Raw genomic sequence first — 23,117 nt, 5'->3', positions numbered from 1 at the left:
ACAATAGTTGGTTTCACAAACTGTGGAACCAACCTAGATGCCCTTCAGTTGATGAATGGTTAAAAAAACCTGTGATATATATATACAATGGAATACTATTCAGCATTAAAAGAGAATAAAATCATGGCATTTGCAGGTAAATGTATGGAGCTGGAGAATATAATGCTAAGTGAAGTTAGCCAATCCCACAAAACCAAATGCTGAATGTTTTCTCTTATATAAGGATGCTGATTCATAATGGGGTTGGTGGGGAGGAGCATAGATGGATTAGATGAACTCTAGACAGAGCAAAGGGGAAGGAGTGGAAGGAATGTGACTCTACTTGGTATACAATCAGAGATATGAAAATTTGTGCTCTCTAGGTGTAATATGAATTGTAATGCATTCTGCTGTTTTACACAACAAATTAGAATAAAAAAAAGAAAAAAAATGATGTCAATAGAATGAATCTAATATGATTTCCCTATGTACACATATGAAATTACTAAGTGAACCCCACCATTATGCCCACTTATAAGAATGGGGTTCTGATTAAAATAAGATACATCTTATGGTTGTATAATACTATCAAAATGGATTCTACTATCATGTATAACTAAGAAGAATCGATAAAATAAATAATTTTAAAATGATTTTTTTTTAAAAAGAAGGTGATCACAATTAAAAATAAATAAATAAATGAGTGGAAGAAGATTAGTAGAATAGAAGAAGGGGAACAGGGCAGGGAGGTGGGGGAAGGTGGTAGGAGCACCATGACTGAAATGGAGTAAATTAAATTCCATGCAATGAAGATTATGTCAAAATGAACACAACTATACATGCAACTATAATGCACTAATAAAAGCATAAAAAGAAAGTGTTCAGTGGAGGAAAAAACATTCAAAAGAAATAAAAATTGGGGGGAAATTAGGACACTATTTAAAGAATATAATTGTTTGGGGGATGCTGGGGCAAATATAAGAAAATCACAGCCCCTTCATAATCCCCATGCCACAAAAAGACCAAGTTCACCAAAATTGAGAGGTATATTTTCTCTGTTTTGCTTCTCTCTTTCGGCCACACTCCTGTATAGTTACATATCCTTTGAGAATTTGAGAAGCAGTCAAGGGTGATTTCTATGTCCCAAATACAGGAGTAGTGGGGAGTACAGCAAAACAGCTCATTTTTTAAAAGTCTAATTGAGAACTCTCCATTCTTAGTAATCTATTGCAAAAAATTCAGCTACTTACAACGGAAGAAAGTAACCTCCAAATATATCCCATTTATTCTAAATCTAGTTCACTAGTGTATAAACTACTCTCTCAGCTATGGTTCTGTGGTTGCAAGCAACAGAAACGGATTTGCTAATTTTAAAAGGACTGTTAAAGGGCAAATCCATGGCAGACTAGAAAATAAGTTTGGAAAACATTAATAACCAATATGGACATAAAGGCCAGGAAACAGGGGTCTCATAGCGGATATTATCAGATCAGAGTATCCATCAGGGACAAAGAAGAAACCTTTAGCTAAAGATCCAAATTCAAAGAAGGAACATTCACTTAACCAAGCTTGAGGTCATACACCAACCTTTAGGCTAAGTTTAAGCTTCTGATTACAGTTCCACTAAACTAACCATCTCTAAAAGAAATAAAAGTGCTATAAAGGGAAAACAAATATAGGATAGGCCTTTCCTCAAAATTTCCTTAAGAATCTAACTAGCAGCAGATCATGGATTTCTTAAGACTATAATTTCCTAAAATTACATTAATAGTTGACCTCACACAACCAAAGAAGGTGTTTTCGTTGATGCCTACAAAATTTCAAACTGAGAACTTTCATCTCTACAGGTCTTACTTCCCATATTACCTGAAAGTTCCTTTCTATTTGATTCCTAAAGATAAAGTAGAATTTGCTCTTGTTTGGTAATAAAAAACTCATTTTGGAAACATTATCCTGAAGCTTCTACAAAGAATAAAATTCTCAAAATATCTAATGAATAAATTGATAAGGATGCTTCTGGGTTTGCTACTGCTAATAATGATGATGATGATAGTAATATTAACAAGAGCAGCATCAGCTAACATCTACTAACCACTTATCATGTTATAAGCCCTTGACACATAATAACTCATTTAATTAACACAATCATGTAGCAGACAACATTATTATCTCCATTTCACAGATTAGGAAACTGATATACAAAGAGAGTGAATAATTTGTCCGTGGTCTATTATCCAACTCGAGACTAAACTCATGGCTGATTTAAGAGTACCAAGGCAACAAAGGATTTTCATTGAAGTAGGGAAAACAGATGTGTCAATGTGAAAACACTCTCCAAGAGGAATATGAGTACCATAGCTATTCATAAAGACCACAAAGTTTTCAAGATGTCTACATCACCATTAACTCCAATATGTCATGAGCACTTATTTCTAGGAGTTAACAAGTACTGCTTTATTCCAAGAAGTGGTGCAATTTTCCAGAGATACATAATCTAAATGGTTAGAAATAAGTATCTACCTCTTAAGATAGTATTTTCTACACTATTAGCCAGTTACTAATTATACCAAAATTCAAAACGAACCAGCTATCATGCACCAGATTTTGGCCATCCCAAAGCAAACTCTTCAAATGAGAGTTTGTGTGACTCACAGTTTGATTATTCAAAAAGGGGTTTCTCCAATATCTCTATAAAATTCTTCTTTACTCTCAAACCGAAGTAGATTTGTCATAAAGTTAGGAAAAACTTAAAATATAAGGTAAATCAAAATGGCTTTTCATCTTTAACTAAAGTGGTCATGGTCATGATTGCTGTAATAAAAATGACAGAAAAAAAAACCCTAAAATTGTCAAAAACATAATTGATGATGAAAACAAATGTAAAATTATGGCATATTTCACCCTGGCCACCAAAGACTCTTGATGAAACGGCAGCCCTATAATTCCCCACAATGAATTCTCTAAATTAAAACACTTCATGCAGAACAGAAATTAAACAATGAATCAAAGAACAATGCTGTACCGAGGTGTGCTTATAAATACACCTAGCAAAGAGGAAACAATTACATTTTCCATGTAAAAACCAACTCAATGGTAATGTTTCACAGAAGGCTGAATAGGTATTTTTCCCATTGCTCAAACTTGGAAGTTCATTTCCTGTAATTCACTTAAGATCCAGAGTGACTGGGTAGAATGCAATTAGCTACACCAACCTGGCTGGCTTTCTCTTTTCTACAATACTAGCTCCACCAGGCAACTGCACAACTGACTTTCATGATAAATTTCATCCAACCCAATTGAAATGCCACTCTGCATTTTATTTTAAATGCTTTATCTGGCCAGCTGGTTTTATTTAACTATTGACCAGAAACGGAACAAGTGCATTCTTTTTCCATCTAGCATTAATCTTAGTAAACTTAGCTCCATTGGAACGTCTTAACTGCTGAGAAGAAAGCCAAAGTCAGCAAGCATACCACTGCATTTGGCTACCCTCAGCACATCATTTCATTTCCTCCCGTTCTCTGCTAACTATTGCTCAGCACTTTTGCCTATGAGGGAGGACAAGCAGGTGGTTAAGGAAGTTGTCCTGTCAGCTATATCTTTAATCCAAGTGTTTAAATCTCTGAATAAAAGAAAAATCAATGTTGTAAAGGCAATGTTTGTCAAGGCCATATAATAAATACTCTTACCTTTACAGACCGTTCTGGATGGATTTCCTTCTTTGCTGAGTTTCAAAGCTATAAAAAGACAGAAACAAAAAACTGAGGAGTTCACAAGTAAAACACAAAATGTATTCTTTCCATGTTTCTAAATAGAATTTCCATGTTTCATGGTATGTGGTATCAAATAACCATCAAATAAACCATTGATAAAATCAGTAATCAAATAAACCATTGTGCCTCATATCCCCTGCCTAAGAGCCCAATAAGAGACAGTCTGCTATGGCTTGCATATGGTATGAGACTCCTCCAAGGCTTCATGTATTGAAGTTTAATTCCCCACTCTGAGGTGTTAAGAGGGTGGAAACATAAACTGTTTATGGTATTTAGAGGTGGGAGCTTTGGAAAGTCATTAGGGTAAGACAAGGTTATTAGGGCAGAAACTCCATGATTGAATCTGATAGTTTTATAAGAAGAGGAAGAGAGACCACTTGTCTCTTGCCATATGATGCCGTACACAACTTCCAAACTCTGCCAGCAAAAAGGCCCATCGCCAGATGTGGCCCTTTGACCTTGTGCTTAAATATCAAAGGGAGATGAGTAGAGTAGAAGAAAGGGTCGGGGGAGGGAGGAGAGGAAATACTAGGGAATGATATTGGCCAAATTATATCGTGTGCATGCATGAATACGTAACAATAAATTCCACCATTATGTACGACTATAATGTACCAATACAAAATATGGGAGAAAAATAAACATTTTTATATAACTTGTCTGGTCTGTGATATTATGTTATTAGTAATAGAAAATAGGCTGGTACACAGTTATTCATGGCTTGGATATGGTATGAGTATCTTCTAAGGCTTCATGTATTGAAGTTTAATTCCCACTCTGAGGTGTTAAGAGGGTACACACTTCTGTCCAGAACAGAGTCACACAAACCTAGACAAATCTACAGTCACATCTTTTAGGACATGAACACCTCAACAGGGGAATGGTTTACAAAGTGTAGACATGAAAATCAAACTAGACATTAGTATGGTACATGCAATCTGACCAAGCATTTATTTTCTTATTCATTTTGCATCTGCCTCACATGTTCCATTTCCACTTCCCTGAAGAAGTTTTATTTAGGGGAGCCTATTCAGTTTATGTGAGGTGCCTGATCCTTCAGTCCAGACTTTGCCACTGGTCTCTGTGCTTACAGGCACAACATACTTTCTCGAGGTAGAGTGCAATCTTCTCTCAAAAGAAACTTGCAAAGCAGGAAGCTACTTCACATTTCCAGTCAAATCTCTCCTTGTTAATTTCAGCTCCCTGACCAAAATATGCTAAATGCACTGACCACTCACATATCAACATGAACTGTGAAATGATACTGTTAAGCAATAGTAATAACTTAAGCTTTGAAGAAGCAGATTCTATAGGGACTCAACATTACTCATATGGTAGTTCTATGAACAGAATTGGAACATGCCCTTTACCTCATTCTGGGCTAGATTCTAACATCTCCTAAAGGATCAGTAGTTGGGAATGACTAAATACTCCTTTCTTTTCCCAAGGTTCTTCCCCCTCAACACATACCTTCAATATCCTGAATGACTGCTTTAGCTCTTATGGGGCTATTTCCCTCCATATTCCTCTATCCTAACAAAGAACTCATTATCCCTGATGCATGACCACCAAAGAACAGGTAAGACTTATGGGCTATGATATAAATCTTAGAATACTAATGCAGAACAAAAGGCCTCTCCATGGAAAAGCATCAAAAATTTTTCCACCCTTATTACATGGGATGCAATAATTTGTGAAAGAATAGATAAAATAGCAAGATATTATACTTTGTGAAATCAGAAATGGTTTTTGTCTGAAACATGGATATTAGGCTGAATCCCTTTCCACTTCAAACACATAGATATGCTAAACAAAATTTAGTGATGAATAAATAAACAGAGAGGACGGAAGACAGGGTTTCTCTTTAAAAACATACCAAGGGCTGGGGCTGGGGCCCAGTGGCAGAGCACTTGCCTAGCATGTGTGAGGCACTGGGTTCCTTACTTAGCACTGCATACAAAAATAAATAAACAAATGTTGTCCATCTATAACTACAAATTTTTTTTTTAAAAAAAAGCAAAGTAAGATCTCCATGAGATAAATACAAGCATGTCACACTTAAGATACATCAGAATGAAGCCAAGAAATACCAAAGATAGATAGAAGAGCCAGAGAGGAAAAAAAAAAAAAAGATTTCTTGCAAAAGAACATGGCATTCATAAAAGTAAGAGCTGGGCAGCAAGGGAATAGCATGTTCAAAGTGCTAAGGGAAAAAAGTTCAACCAATATTCTTATACCCATGCTAAACTTACCATTCAAAAAGGGCACAGACATAAGGACATTATGTGGAGAGGGGAGTGTTACCATTCACATAGTTTACTTTGCTAAAAGAAATACTAAAAGACATAATTGAATAAGGAACTGATCCCACACAGAAGGAGTGGGGAATAGAAGCAATTGAAAAACTGAGAAACTGGCAAACATGGTGGTAAATCTAGTGAATTTAATATAAAATAATGATTACTGCTGAATAATTATTAATCCCTGGTTGTAAATAAGGGAGAAATCAATGATAATAACAACTAATATTTAGGATTTGCAAATAAAGTAAAACAATCATATGAAACAAAGAAAGGGGGAATAAATAGGAGGAAGAGAGATATGATTAAGTTACTAAAGATACTTGTTACTCTGTTAATTCACTTATTAAAAATAACCAGCATTTCTTTCTCTGTGAAGCCAAAAACCCTAGCACACATGCTCACAGAGATTCATACAAGAATGTTCACAGAAGTATTGCTGGAAAGGTAAAGAGTGCTGAAAACAACCCAACATCTGTCAACAGTACAACAAACACATTTTTAAAGATTCATACAATGGAATATTATACAAATTTGAAAAATCAGTGAAACCATTACCTGCATCAATGGTGTAAGAGAAAAAAATTATAGAGGGCCATACATAATGTTATTCCATGTATACAACATTCAAAAAAAGCAAAAACAAATACCATATAGTTTAGAATTCAACATATGAATGGCAAGAAAAAAAAGCAAAGAAATGATTTTCACAGAATTCAGGCTATCTTGAAAGGGGAGATGTAATAGGTGAGAAGCACTGGGGGCATTTTGGAATATGATGTCACTTTATTTTCTTGGCTTAGAAAAAGGTATTGGAATGATCAGTTTATCATTTTCTTTAAAGTATGTATGTACACTTTCAAAAATTATTTTGTACAAATATGTAACAACATATCCCATCCTTATACAAATATGATGCACCAATGAAAATGTGGAAAAAAAGATTGAAGAAATAGAAAAAATTATTTTGTATGTATTCTCTATTTTAATTTAAAAACACATAAGAGTTATCACCAAGAGTAGAACAAAAAAAGAATAGAAATTTCCAAATCAATGGTGGAAATAAAATGAAATAAAGTGAATTCTCCAGAGAATACTAGAATAGAAGGGAGAAAGAAGCAAAGGAAAACAAGGTGAGTATAAAGTGAAAAAAAAAAGTATTTCAAATAAGTTTAAATACATCAGTAAACAGAACAAACAGATTAAATATCTGTAAAAATTAAAAACTTGCCAGGTCAGGTTTTTTAAAAAATATCTTGCTATGTGATGTTTTAAGAAATACATCTAAACATGAAGACGGCTTTAAAGGAAAAGTATGAAAAACCATACACCATGCAAATTGGAACCATGAGAGTGCTAATGGAAATAAACTTATATTAGGTAAAATTGAAGTTAGCTATTGCTACATAACTAATTGCTCAAAAATTTGTAACTTAAATAAATAATTTATTATCTCTCATGGCTTCTATGGATCAAGAATCTGAAAGACCATTTTTCTTCATGCTACAATGCCCATGGCCTTAGCTGGAAGACTTAAAAGTTAGGGACTAGAATCATCTGAAGGCTAATTCCTTCCCATATCTGCCAGCTATTGTTGAGGGTTAGCCAAGACCATAGCTGGGCTACCAGCTAGAATACCCACACATGGCCTCCCCACATGTCTTGGGTCTCCTCAAAACATGGCACTAAATTCCAAAGATAAGAGTTCCAAGAAAGACAGGAAGATGCTGTATTGTTTAAGCCTCAGGCTTAAAAATCACATAACACTATTTACACTGCACTCACTGGTCAGCATAGCCACAAACCCCTCCCCTAGCTCAAACGAAGAGAAGAAAGACACACACTTTCTGATGAAAGGTACTATTGTGTTAGGTAGAGATACTGTTACAATTATTATTGTTTATTGTGGCTCAGAACTTTACATATGGAATAAAGGTGTGTGTTGCTGTTAGGTAGCCAGAATGGTGGATCATAAGGTATATTTTTCATACTTTTCAGTCAATTGTGGTTTTGAATTACTCTGTGAAATATTGAGAAATTTCTAGATTGTATTAAAATCTGCCTCCCTATGTTTGAAGTTAGAAATGAACTTTCCTTCAGTTTCTTGCAGACACTTTCTCATAACTCTGACAATCCGAACCATTTATATCAACATCTAAAGGGATTAAATAAATCAAAGAAGTGGGCTTTTGATTGAAAAAAAAAAAAAAAAAAGAAAGAAAGACACACACTTCTCCAAGTGGAAGCACAGCCAATCACATTGTAAGAAGAGCACATGGGACTAGGTAAATGTATCGGTGTCATCATGTTTGGAAACCACAATTGGCCTCAACATTCTTTACAAGCATCTGTGGAACATAAGCAAAAACATGACTATTAGGCTATGAGGGTGGTCTCAAAAAATACAAAAACTTTTCTTATCAGACTGCACTAAAGATGGAAAGCAATTACAAAATGAGATTTTAAAAATACATTTAAAAATTTGTTAGTTTCCCTTTCTTAACTGGGGCTGGACAAGGACATTGACCAAATCCTACTGCATTAGGGTCCATATCTGGAGTCCTAGAAAATCACTAGTCTGGTTGGGGATAAACTGGATTTGAAGTGTCCTTGAGACATCTAAAAGACAATATCAAGGTAAGCAATTAAATATGCTGGTCTGTAGTTTAGAGAGGGGACCAGGGAGTGAGGAGCTCTCTAAAAGCAGGAAGTAATGACAATTGTAAATATGGATGTAGGTGTCCAAGGAGATGGTATCCAGCAGAAACAGAAAGAAACCTACAGCTGATTCTTGAGGAAGTTCAACATGTAATAGTTGCGATGAGGAGGGTGAATTCTACACAAGAGAAAGAATGGCTGCCAAAGAAGTTAAACAAAAATCTCAAGCATCACAGAAAGGTCAAGTGTATAGATACCAAAAATGTCCAATATGAAAGTCACTGAGGAATTCAGCAAGAACTAATGGAGACAGAATGCACTTTAGAGGTGGTTAAAAAAGAAGTGGAAGTCATTAAAGGAAGACTATGAATAAAGACAATCTTGACAAGTGACTGTGTAAAAGTAGGTAGCAAATGGAGGACAGGGGCCTGAAAGAGGGTTTATTCATACAGTTTTTAACATAAACAACCTGAGTGTGTGTCAGGGTGATAAGGTGGTCCATTTAAGACAAGGAAGCTGAATATACAGGGGAGAAAAAGAGAAAAAGGTAACTAATCCTGAAGGTTCCCAAGAAGGGTGGAAAAGTCAGCTAGGGAGACTGGTCTTAAATAAAGCTTTGGTCTAACGCTAAGCATTTAATGCCTTCTAATAAACATTCACGCTGTCACCTTAAAGTATTACTTTCTCAGGTGTTTGTTTTCTCTCCTCAATTAGAATCTAAGCTCTTTAAAACCTGTGGGCTTTATTATTCAAACCAACCTACCTTATTTACACACTTCAAGCCCCTGATTCTATGCCACCACCCACAGTCATTCAATAAATACTTTTGTTCTTTTTTATTGCATTCTTGATATACATGAAGCAATTATTATGGTTGTTGGGTTTTGGCAGTACTAGAACTTGAACTCAGGGGCTTGAGCATAAGAGCCTTCTACAACTGAGTTATATCCACATCCCCCATTCAATAAATACTTGTTGAATAAGTCCATGTGGATTTTACAGTCTTTGTGTGCATCTCTGGTGCCTGAAAATGTGTGTGTAGGTGTGTATGCACGGTGAGCGCACATATGTTTGCTCTAATTATTCAAAGTGGGAGCAAATCCCAAAAGTTTTGGTTCCTGTGCCAAAGTGCATCCTCCAGCCAAAAATCAGGAAAGCTGCTCAAGCCTCCCTCTCTTTCCCATGTTTTTCTTGACTCCAAAATTCAAGAACCTAAACTACAGGCCACAAAAAAAAAAAAAAAAAGAAAAGAAAAAAATTCACCTATAGCTCCAATGTTAACACCACTTCTTACACTCCTCAGGCCCAACTCCCCCACATTTTGTTCTAGGGCAGACAATCTCTATGTCCTTCATATGACCTTCTGCAAAACATAAATTAGATTTAAATGAATCCAAATAGGTTTGGGCTTCTCCTGCTCCTAAAAGAAATCAACATGGAAACAGAGCAGAACAGGCCAATAACACACTGATTTATCCTGGTTTTCAGATCTTACAAATCCCAAACCCTTCAATCCATGGTCCAGCACCCAGCTCCCTTTAAAACTGATATGAATTTAAAGAAACATCTTTCCCAAATATAGAAACCTGCTTTGATTGTGATTCATCTTCTCCCATTTGAAAACTATTACTGGAAACCATCCAACCGCACCTTGCCTAAGGGAAGATTGCCTGGAACTCAGGGATTTGCCTCCATTGTTAAGTTCTGCAGACCTCACCTGACTTAAATGCCACGTTGAAGGATTGGTTATTGACCTTTAAGTCTTTAACAATTATCTACATACCTAGGAAAGAGTCTGTGCATTCAGGTACAAGAATGAAGGTACTGAATAAATTCAGCCCTGATTTTCATTTTTATGCAACATTCAGTGAGCTGTTACTGCAGACAAATTATTGCAACATTCTTTCAAATGATAGCCAATTTCCAACTACGAGAAGATTCTTAAACCTCTTTCTAAAACCTTTTTCTACATATCGGTGAGAACCAGGCAGTTGGAAAACATAGCCTTGGTTAAACTACCTGATGATAAATGACTATTTTAAGCACATGGGATTATTTGAGAATCTGCATACTGACTTCACAAGATATAGTAGGAAAGACTCAAAAACCTGACACTTCTTGGATATATTCTTAGAAGTTTTATATCCATTTATACATATTTCTTATTGAATTATTTGAAAATTTAGATACATTTAGAGTTCAGAGGGGATAACTGGAATAATTTTTAATTTTGTGATAAACCTGGAAAATGAGCCAATATTGTCAAAATAAGTATATATAAGGCTTTCCACTAGACCATAAGTTCAAGAATAATACGGACCATGTCTCACTTGTTCTATGCTTAATCTACATCCTCTAGGACAGTGACTAGCATGTAAGATACACTCAATAAAATTTACTTTATAAATGTGGAGAGAAAAATTTAGTTTTCATCATTATTAAATGTGAACAATGATTAGGAATTCTAAAGCTAGTTTTGTGCCTTGTTCTTGTTTTTTTTTTTTTTTTTCCATCTCTTATTTTGGACTTGAGACCTCCATAAAGTTAAAAGACCTATCTCCACAGAAGTCTGCCTTTCAGTAGCCTCACACATGCATGCACATGTACACGCAAACACCCCACACCCTTGTCACACCTGTTCAATACTGTCATATTTGCCAGGTATTGGAAAAGTAAATTTACCAGGTAGCACAAGATCTAGAAAATCATTAGGTGACATCTGTGGAACAGAATATCAATCAGCCAATAATTAGCATCTGAAAATTCACAGAATTACAGACAAATCAAATTCCATGAAATCTCGGGGAGCATGATCTGAGTTGGTTTGGTGCCCTGACAATGGTGGGGGGAGTCAATGAATCATCTGACCACCAGACAGGACTAGAAAGTACTAGACTAACCCCAGGGGGAGACACTATGACAATGTGACATTTGCACAGGGATGCCCTAACATGGCCCCAGTATGTTTTCTCAGAATGGGATGACATTTTAAGTTAAACAGCTCTGTTCCCAATAGCACAGGCCCTCCCCAAGCTCTACTAGCCTGAATTTGAGAAAAGGAGGTTCATTTTAGGGAGAAACTAAGATTATGCAGATACAGTGTTAAAATAATCCATTTTTAAAAGAGGCCAAACCAGATATTCAGTGTTTAACTTCATTCTTTACCTCTCCATCATTACATAGACTGCAGATAGCCTTAGTCTGAAAATCCACTCTCATTCAACCAAACTCCTAATCCTGGAGCATCCTCAATGGATACTTTTCAATGCATGCTGAAACCAGTTCAAAAGCTGTGCTACTGAGAGGCATGGAGAGTGACTGTCAGTGCCCTGTGGCCTCACCAAACCCCTGCTGCCTGGAACTGCTGTCCACATGCTAGTTAGTCCAAGGACACACGGCCACCGCTGTTACCACTGCCTCCAGCCTATCTAAGGTCACCTTTCTTGCATGACTGCCTCCTCTTTCTAAAGGAAGGAAACAGGTTGGAGAATGAATGCCAATTCCCATTTTGTTTCTGCAGTTGCCAGTTCTACCCCCCACAACTTGAGGAAAGCACCCTAAAGAAGGAGTCCGAGATGAGTGGTCCAACCTCCTACCAGACTGGGGGTAAATGCCCTGCCTCTACCACGTGGCCTGTGTGTGCCAGCTGGATGTGCATCCCCCCCACCCTAAGCCGAGGGTGACTGTTCAGCCTGGCCCCCGCTCCACTGCAGGTCAGGCAACAGTCTGTGCTCCTACTGGCTCCTGGCCCAGTGCTCAAATGGCCCAGCTACGTCACTGTGGAGAGGGAGTCTGGTTGTGCCCTCCTCTGAACTCTCCATCTGGAAGATTCTCTGGCCTCCTTCCCTCTCATTTTTTATCTGACAGACACTGCTGGACAGGGAAACTCAGAGCAGCCCAAAGTTCATCTTCCCTTCCCCGCTTCTCGGCTGGTATAATCACAGGGGCAGAACAAGGTTGGCATGGACCAGGATGCCAGGAATTAAATGAGGGTCCCTGACCACTGGACCACATTAGTCCTGCCTTCCAAAGTCTTAATTAGTCCTCCTCTGCCTGGCACACCCACTTGTCTCTGGAACCCACAGAGGTGACAGGGTAAGATGCCGTGCTCACAGCAAGGATTCAACAAAATATTGGTTGAGGATGGTGGTCACAATGCCTGCTGGCACATGGCTTTGCAAAAACAGTTTCGAGGTCTGGGCACCAGCAGCAAGATTTCTGCTTCCCTTTCTAATGCAGAGTTCTACTAGCGTTATTCTGAGTGATATTCAGCCACAGAGCTCAATTTGGAAGCAAAATGATCTTAACAAACAGTGGCAGACTTGACAGACAGGCTGCTGAGCCTAGGGACCAAAACAAAGGATGCAAAGCAAAAGAAAGGAAGGGTTTATGGCAAAAGGAAGACAGGAAATGAATGCGGCATAGAGAAAAGAGAAGGGTATAGCACTAGATAACTCAATTCTACAACTCTGAACTGAGCTGGGAGCATAACAGATTCGGGGGTGGGAACAATGAGGGGGAAATCAAGGAAAAGGAACAGGGCAGCATCTGTTTAGAATTTTGATGCTGACACAGACACAGGGCTAGCATGGAATAGATTCGACAGTAACATTTGAGAGGTTCCAAAAAACAATGAGTCTTAATTCTGTCCTGTTTTGCACCTCTTGAATTATAGTGACACACAAAAATTTGCTATTTTTCTAAGAGGACATTGACAGATACAATGGAAACTCTGAATACATTTTTCCCCTCTGCATTCATTATCACTGGCCCTTTTCCACAGGCCTATTGCAGACTAAATTGGATTTTGGATCACTGGTACTGAGGCGCTGCAATTAATTAACAATAGAAACATAATATTTATATCCAGGCCTAACAACATCTGACATTTAAACTATTCTGCCAGTCGGGCAAATTCCATTCGACAAATTTTCATTTTAATGAACATGACAGGCCACAGTTTACATGATAGGCCAAGAAGCAGAACAGAGTTGATCTCTTGGCATGTGCTTTCAAGGACTGTCCATGTTGCAGGAGAAATAGGCTGGGAGACTGTCAGAATATCAGAGAGACCTGATCCCTAGTTCTACCCAAACAGACCAAGGGCATACCAGCCCATGTCCCTCCCCAAAGATCCTAGGATGAAACTGTCCTTGTTATGCAAGCTCACAATTAAATACTTACTGTCCCTTATGATCCACGGGATAATTTTTCTATCTTTGGGCTGCTGACATTTTTTGGGGGTACTAAAATCCCTTAGACCTTCCTAATTAAAAAGTGATAAACGTTTTGCAAGGCATCCAATAATGTGCAAAGTACACAAGAGTTGGAACTGATGCAGCTTTTTCCGTTGGCACAAGACTGGCCTTCCTTATTTTGCCAGATGGTGTATCTCAGTAAGTCCCCATTCCCTGACTCAAGCGAGGGGCATTGTCAATCCAATGCTAAAGCTGAGACTGTCTTTAAATGCTATCTTATTTTGCATTATACTAACACCATGGGCATAACATTTATTCTTGCTGAAACTTTCACAGCTAAAGAAGTTTCATTCTTCTATGACTCATTATTCAAGCTAACCGAAGATGATACAGATGATAAGAAAATTCCACACCCATAAGAACCATGTGCATTTGCTGGTGACCAATGTTAAAGAGCAGATCTCCCAACCTGACTCCTCCTCAAGGGGCAGTATACTGGTCTAAAGGACACTAGGTGAAATAGTGTGGATATTTCCAAACCCATCTCTACTACCCTAGAAACACAGATGTGAAGGATCGAAATGAAGACAAAAATGCAAACCATACATTACAAGGCAAATACAAGCTTAACAGATGCAGGAAACAAAGTGAAACCCTAACAATGAATTGTTGAGAAGACCCCTTCTTATTGTAAGGGCCATACAAGTCTAGTTCACATGTCTAAAACATGCCTTATCTCCCACCTTTTATGACAATTCAAAAGGACTGAAATAAAGTTCCATTTTAAAAGTATTATTCTTAGAGTATGGATTTGGCTTCAGGGTTACAATCTCAACAAATGAAACAGCCACCTTCACAGAGATTTGTCTTTAAGTTGTGTCTCTACATCCTAAATGGTATCTATGTTATTTCAGATATGGCCACAATACCAGAACATTAAGCACCAATAGGATGAGCTGGGATTGTGGCTCAGTGGTAGAGTGCTTGCCTAGCATGCATGAGGCACTGGGTATGATTCTTAGCACTGTATATAAATAAACAAAAGATCCATCAACAACCAAAAAAACATTTTTTTTTCAAGTACTGGCTTGATGGTAGCATTTCTGCTATCAATCTCAATTTAGAATCAGTAAGACTTCACTTATGTGAAATCACATGTGGACAGACACACCAATTATAATAATCATCACAGTCCATGGCTTTACATGCATCCACTCATGTATAACACCATAAGTTACATTAAGAAGTCTGTTATACACTAAAGAAAGGGTGATTACAGTTAACTAACCTTCCTAAAAGGTGAAGTCCAAGGTTGTAGGCATGTAAGTGGCAGAGCTGAGGTAAAAATCCAACACTGTCTCCCTCCAGAGTCTGTGCTCTACACAACACAGTGGCATATGACGGCATCCACCAGGGAGAAGGAAAGAAGAAATTGATTCCTTTTGGCAATAGTCAAAATATCTTTTAAATATCAGGTATAAAACATTTTCAGACCACCAGATGCTTATTTAATTTTTGAAAAATCAATTTTATGGAGATGCTATGAGTAGTTACATGTTTGTGAGCGGCTGGTTATATTCTTGAAAAAGTAGAAGCCTGTAGATCTAAAAATGTCTTTCTGAAAATCAGGGGGGGAAATAAAACCCTAACCAGAGTGAATGAAAAATGTTTGACAGTACACAAATAAATAGAATCTGTAACTTCAACATGCCTTTGTTGCGGCACAAATGGTCATATCAAATTCTGAACACAAAAGATTTAACATGCTTATTGTTGTAAACAAAGGCATTTGGTTAAATGAAAGTCCCATCAAAGCTTAATAAGTGAATTCAAGTGAACACAAAGTAAAGGGTTATATACTTTCTGTGGTTTCAGTAATAGCTAATCTAATAATGGTAAATGGAAGGTTATTGTTGATTCCTTTGCCTCTGTTTCATAAATTAGATAAAGCAACCTGGCAGTTACAGTACTTTAGAGTTTTATTCGACTAAGTGATTTTAAAGCTATCTCAAAATATAACCAAGTCATGACTTGAATGACTGCTGAATTGTACCTTGCTTTCTGTCACCACATTAGAACTTTCACCAGTGTTAAGTAAAAAGCTTCCGTTGAACTAAAACAATTCTATAAAGCACATTTCTATCTTCAGAACCAAACCATTTAGAAGGCAAAGTGTCATTGATACAGTATTATCTGATATTCCATTTCACCAGGGCTGAGCTTGTAAAATTTCAACTATAAGAGCAGTCAAGTGTTATTTATTTCTTCTGATCCTAAACTCGGGAACAGTAGACTTTCTCTGCCTAATGATTTTTTCATAGCACATTTCCAATTTTCTACTACAGTTTATTGATCTGGAATACTAAAATGGTTTTCCTCCCTGGCTAAAGAACACAAAGCCTATGCCCAGGGTCCCGTGGGATGAAGCTCCGAAGACGATCGTGGTGGCATCTCATCAGGCAGCTGAGGGGCAGTAATATGAACCAAGGAACCAAGGCATTGTCCTTACTGAAATGAGGTGCTGATTCAATCTTGGGTCTTTTCATAACAGGAAACACATGCTGAGCCTCTGCAATTGGAGATGAGGTTCAACACCTTCAGCTAAGAGCCAAGAGTTGCCCTTCACAAAGGCAGTCTATTTTCCTGCATTTTCCCCTCGTGCCCTGATATGGTTACTTTCAATTACCCTGATAGCCCAGGAAGAAAAATATCCTTCTCTCCATATTTCATTCACATAATAAGAATCTGCAAGCTGTTCTGTATGACAGATGAGGACTGTGTGCTGAAGCAACTTGTTCCGCCTGTCAGCCTCCAAGAACCCACTTCGATGAGATACAATTGTGATGACATTACTAGAGAAGAAGTGGGTCAAAAACATGGTCACTTTAAAACAGAATGTCAACTATTCTTTCTACTCCAGTAATTTGATGCAGTGGTATTCAAAACACACATACATATACAATACACAGAGAGAGAGAGAGAGAGAAAAAGAAAGAAGAGTTCCCTATCATTATCTTAGTGTCCACACACACACAACACAAATGCAAACATTGCTAAAATGATTGTTCCGCATGCTCTTAAGTGACTTTTTCAGCCTCCAGCCAATTAGCCAAGAAACGTTTATTAAGCATCTAATAGGAGCCAGACACTGAAGTAGGTACTGGTGGTAGAACACTGAAAGCAGACACAGCCCCTTGCCCTTGTAGCATTCACAGTCAAGAGTAGAGAACAAACATTAACTTGCAATTGAGATTAAAGTAATAAAGGTTGCAAAAAAATGAAATACAAAGTACTAAGGGAGCTTGCAATAAAAAAAGTAATCCAGTCTTATGGGTTAGAAAAGGTTTCCCTGGGGAAGAGCTGGTCAAGTCCAGGTTTCAAGTGTAATTAGAGGTAGCAATGGAGGAGATGAGGGGAAGAGGGACAAGCACAGGGCTTTTCTCTTTAAAATGTCTCTTTTCAAAGAAACCATTCTGATAAAAGCAGCAAGATGCAGTAGAAAGCCTAATGGACTAAAGAAAGCCACAGAGTCTACCACTGGGAGTAATTATCTATTCTCTATTTTAACCCCTCATTTAAAAATTTAATTAATTTTTTAAAATTTTAAACATTAGTGTAACTCTGTCCTATCTTGCCACTTAAGGGCAAAAGTTAATCATAATCACAATTTCTTGCTGATCTACATATTAAGGTAGATCTTATTTTTAAAAATCTAATTTAACTTGACTGTACTGACTAAAACCCATGGGTTATTTTTAAAAATATGTTTTGACAGCAGTGAAACTTGTAGCACATACAATACTAAGAGCATGAATTTGCTCAGGGTACAAGTACATGGAAATTAACAGAAGCAGTTGGTAAATTTAATTTACAAAAAAGTAAAAAGATTGCTTATCCTGATTTGAATATATATTTATTGAAACATCACATTGTACCTGATAATTATGTACAAGTATGTGCCTGTTTAAAGAATAAATAAATTAATAAAAAGACTACCAATTAATGCCACAATGGGTAGAAATGAAGAAGAAAAGTAGTCCCTTCTCCAACATTTGGTCATAAAAATCCTATTTTTTCTGCATAAAATTGTTTTGGATTATTATTCATCTCTCACAGTACACAATTTTTTTCCATGGGATCAAAAAATTGGAGAAGAGAGGGAAAGCCAGACATATTTATGAATATGTTTGCCCTTTCTACTAAACCCCAGAGTATGCCATTTGGATTATTTTCTTTCCAAACTCAAAGTCCATCTCCAGAATCCAGAAATAATAAAAATTGCATTGGCATAACTGATGGTTGAATTTGGTCCTAAAAACTCAATGACTGTGTAGGGCAATTAATATAGGGAGTTGTTTTTTTCGTAATGTGTTTAGCTATTAACATCAGCAATGACTTAGGTGACTACTTTAAAATGAACACAATTCATAGCTATTGTAAAAAAACAGACTGTATGAACCATGAGAATTAAGTTTACTTCTATAGTGTGAAGGGTAGCAGAACATGCCATCCCCAAATATGCCTATTTGGCATAAAACAAAGTCCTTTAAAAAACAGCAAGCACAAGAAGAATGTTCTGACCCTCCCCCTTTTCCTCTTGAAAGCAAGAGCTAAAACTCTCAATGGAAAAACTGTCCTCCCTATAGGAAAAGGAAACTAATATTCTTGTAAGGACCAGAAGTTGAACCAATAGAATACTGTATGAACAAACCTTGTTACACTAACCTTTATCTTCCTAGTCACTTCTTCACCCAATTAACTTCCTTAACCCAAGCCCCCGTGCATTGTCACATTTTCACAATATACTGCTCTCTCTCTCTCTAATTCAGCATATAAGTACTCAACCCTAATTTCATCTGTGGGCCCCTGTTTCCTTATGAGGGCTCCTATGCCACAAAAACTTATATTAATTAAATGCAAGTGCTTTTTTTCCCTATGAATCTATCATATGTCAATTTAATTCTCAGAACTAGTCAAATGCATAAAAAGGTAAAGGCAGAATTTTGTTTCCCCTACATCTGTACTTAGATCTTAAGTAGGGTTCAATCTGGAAGGCATATTTGAGGAGGAGTGTTGGCCAAATTAGAAATCACCTATTGGAGGGCAACTAAGAATGGGGCAGTTTCCAAACTTCACAGAAAGAACCTAGGGATATTCTGCCTGGAGAAAAATAATGGAAGACAGGAAATGTGCCTTTATGTATTCCATGGGTTATTCATTGCTAAAACCATCATTGCACACTTCCTTTAAACAAAGCAATGGAGATATGAGACTTCCTTATCACATGGAAGACAAAAGACACTGTATCTGTGGCATTCCACAGAATATGGCATAGCAGAGAAAAGCAGAGATTCTGGAATCACCACTAGGATATAAGCTTGCAGCAGGTTGAATGGCAGACCCTCTCAAAATATGTCTGCCTCGGCCCCAAATTTCTTAATAAGACACCTATAGCACAAGAGTTAAAACCAAGAATCAACAAATGGGACGAATTCAAACTAAAAAGTTTTTTTCTCAGCAAGAGAAATAATATGCGAGGTGAATAGGGAGCCTCCATCCTGGGAACAAATTTTTACCCCTCAAACATTAGATAGAGCTCTAATCTCTAGAGTATACAAAGAACTCAAAAAGTTAAACAACAAAAAAGCAAATAACCCAATCAACAAATGGGCCAAGGACTTGAACAGAAACTTCTCAGAAGGGATATACAATCAATCAACAAATACATGAAAAAATGCTCAGCATATCTAGCAATCAGAGAAATTCAAATTAAAACTACTCTAAGATACCATCTCACTCCAATAAGAATGGCAGTCATTATGAAGTCAAACAACAATAAGTGCTGGCGAGGATGCGGGGAAAAAGGTACACTCATACATTCTTGGTGGGACTGCAAATTGGTGCAGCCAATTTGGAAAGCAGTATGGAGATTCCTTGGAAAGCTGGGAATGGAACCACCATTTAACCCAGCTATTCCCCTTCTCAGACTATACCCAAAAGACCTAAGAAGAGCATACTACAGGGACACAGCCACATCAATGTTTATAGCAGCACAATTCACAATAGCTAGAATGTGGAACCAACCTAGATGCCCTTCAATAGATGAATGGATTAAAAAAATGTGGCATTTATACACAATGGAATATTACTCAGCACTAAAAAATAATAAAATCATGGCGTTTGCAGGCAAATGGATGGCATTAGACCAGATTATGCTAAGTGAAGTTAGCCAATCCCTAAAAAACAAATGCCGAATGTCTTCTCTGATATAAGGGGGGGGGTGACTCAAAATGGGATAGGGAGGAAGAGCATGAGAAGAAGACTACCACTAAATAGGGAAGAGAGGTGGGAGGGAAAAAGAAGGAGAAGGGGAGTTGCAAGGAAGATGGAAGGAGAACCTCACTGTTATACAGAATACATGTATGATGAAAAAAAGAAAAAAAAAGTGTGTCACATTAGATTGGATAGAGAGAAAAGATGGGAGAGGAGGGGAGGAATGGGGGGATAGGAGGGGCAGCAGAATAGAATAGACAATATGACTGATGTATGTACATTCCATGTATGTCTTATATATCAAAATACATTCTACTGTCATGTATGACTAAAAAATAAATAAATTAAAAATTAAAAAAAATATATGTCTGCCTCAAATCCCTGGAGCCTGCAAATGCTACTTTAATAAGAAAAGGGGTCTTTGCAGATGTAATTAAGACTCTTGAGATCATACTGAATTATCTGGGTGGGTTTCAAATACAATGACCAATGTCCTTATGAGACAAAGCAGATGGAGATTTGAGAAAGATTGAAGTGAAAGCCAAGAGAAATAAATAGGCAGCTACAAGCCAAAGAATGCCACTAGGCACTGGAAGAGGCAAGGAAGATTTCTCACCTGAGGCCTTATGAGTAATCATGACCCTGCCAAGCCCTTATTTTTAACTTCTGGCCTCCAAAATTGTGAGAATATTAATTTATGTTGTTTTAAGCCCCAAAGTTTGTGCTAACTGGTTACAGCAGCCCTAGGAAACTAATAGACAGACCATGCCCCTTTCTAACTGTATTACCTAGTGCTTTTAATTCTAACCCTTTGAGAATAAGGCCATCCTTAGGAAATTGGAAACAATAAGAGTGCCTATCTCACAGGTCAGAGATTAAGGTGACAGTATGTAATATACAGCATTGGATCTGGGACAAAGTTCTCGGTACACATTATTGTTGCTAGCAATGAGTTCAGAGTGACAGGAAAACAGCTGTAGACTTTATAAGGATACATCACAGATGTAAAGATTAATTTATATAATAGAAATGTCCCTACTATTAAACATATGCCAATAGAGACAAAATAAATAATGTTTCCAGAAACCCTGGAGAAGGAATGTTTACATTATGTGGGAAGCTGGACTAAACATCGTCTACACTTCCTTCTGGATCAACCCCATAATCATTTCTCCTTGGTTCATAAAGTCAAGATCCATAGATCAAGTAATTCAGTAGGAAAACATGGGGGATGTAAATAAGGTTTTTCTGTCACCTTGGAGAGCCCCTCCCCTCTCTAGGCCATGTTATCTTCAGATATAAAGTAAGAAGCATGCTTTAATCATCTCTCAGGTATTTATGCCTTGAGAATGCAATGATACAATGACAATGACTTAGATTGCACACTTAAATGTTCTGATCCTCAGACTAAAGCAATTAGGCTAGAATCTGGCTTCCCAAGAACCAGTTGGCCAACCAGGATCAGACTATCACAAAGTTTTTAACGGGTTCCTTGGAAAATGAGAAAAACATAAAACATATGTAAGTTTTTCCAATGTCTTTGCTTGGGAGAATTAAAAGTTAGCAATTCTATATCAGTTCCCACCCTATTTTATCTTCCAATTAAAAAATGATATAATCCATGTGCAGTGGTGCACACCTATAATCCTAGCAGCTCAGAAGGCTGAGGCAGGAGGATGGCAAGTTCAAAGCTAGCCTTAGCAACAGCCAGGCACTAAGCAAGTGAGTGAGACCCTCTCTAAATAAAATACAAGAAAATAGAACTGGGATGTAGCTCAGTGGTTGAGTGCCCCTGAGTTCAATCCCAATACCCCAACCCAAAAAAATAACAATGTGTAGGGGCTAGGGATGTAGCTCAGTTGCAGAGCACTTACCTAGCTTATGTGAGGTCCTCAGTTCAATAACCAGTACCACAAAAACAAAACACCAAAAATACAGGTGAAAATTAAAAAATAACATTTATAGTTTCTGAAATTCTAAAGTTTGGGAACTTCTACAACGAAAGTAGCCCATTGAAGTTCTATTCCAGTGCTAATATTCTATGGTTTTTAAAGAAATTTTAAAACTATGGAGTTTAGCCATCAAGGAAGTATTCAAGATTAAGAAGCCATCCTTTCAAAATTCAAAAATACTTACAATTATGCAGAACTAAAATAAACCAAAGTAAAACTGGAGAGATATCAGTGAGACAAGTAGATTACATCAATGTCAATATCCTGATTATGGATGTTAAACTAGATGTAAAACTAGTTTTGCAAAATGTTATCATTAGAGGAAACCAAGTAAAATGCATACAAGAATCTCTCTAAACTGCTGTACAGCTGCATGTGAGTCTAAAACCATGTGAATAGACATCTCAGTGAAAATATGCTCACTGAACTCTGAATGTCCTGGTTTCCATTTATTAATTTAGTCAAATTCAAATGAATGTAAGCAAACATCTTTTATATACAGCATAATAACAGTGATTATTATGAAGCTCTAGTTTGGCAAATTTCCTAAACATCTTCTTATGTGCCAGGCACTTTGCTAGGCCCTGGAGTCCATTGGCTAACGCAATCCTTTCCCTCACAGAGGTTACACTCTATTCAGAGAGAAAGGCAGCAAATAAACAATCAAATAACTTCACTTTGTAACAACTATTATGAAAAGAAGAAGGAGGTGAGGTAGAAAACAGAGAGGGGTTGCTTAGGATGATCAAGGAAGCCTCACTGAAGAGTTGACCACGAAGCCTTTTATAAAGGACACATATTGGAATTGTAGCTCCAGGAAACTAATGGACCATAGAAATGGAAAATTAAGTTACCATGTAGGCCCTTATCTCTTAAATTCCTGTATTCTTAACCTGTTATAAATTCCAAATACTGGAAGAACATGGTTTGGTATGTTCTTAGAGTGAGCCACCACTCCTCCACACCAATAAAAAGAAGAGAAGA

At 37.2% G+C, this 23,117-nt stretch overlaps 1 protein-coding gene across 3 annotated transcripts in view; it reads right to left on the bottom strand.

Moving 5' to 3' along the window:
• The window catches only part of Fhit (fragile histidine triad diadenosine triphosphatase), a 1,398,971-nt gene that overhangs the window by 1,355,806 nt on the left and 20,048 nt on the right, over positions 1-23,117 (bottom strand). For all 3 annotated transcript variants that reach the window (XM_076867894.1, XM_076867918.1, XM_076867902.1), the window contains exon 2: positions 3,669-3,716. The gene's annotated coding sequence lies outside the window, so the exon portion shown is untranslated. The remainder of the gene's footprint in view (positions 1-3,668; positions 3,717-23,117) is intronic.

The sequence above is a fragment of the Callospermophilus lateralis genome, chromosome 1 (assembly GCF_048772815.1).
Source record: "Callospermophilus lateralis isolate mCalLat2 chromosome 1, mCalLat2.hap1, whole genome shotgun sequence".
NCBI classification, from domain to species: Eukaryota; Metazoa; Chordata; class Mammalia; order Rodentia; family Sciuridae; genus Callospermophilus; species Callospermophilus lateralis.
Note: the sequence above shows the minus strand (reverse complement) of the source record. Positions and strands in the feature narration are given on the sequence as shown.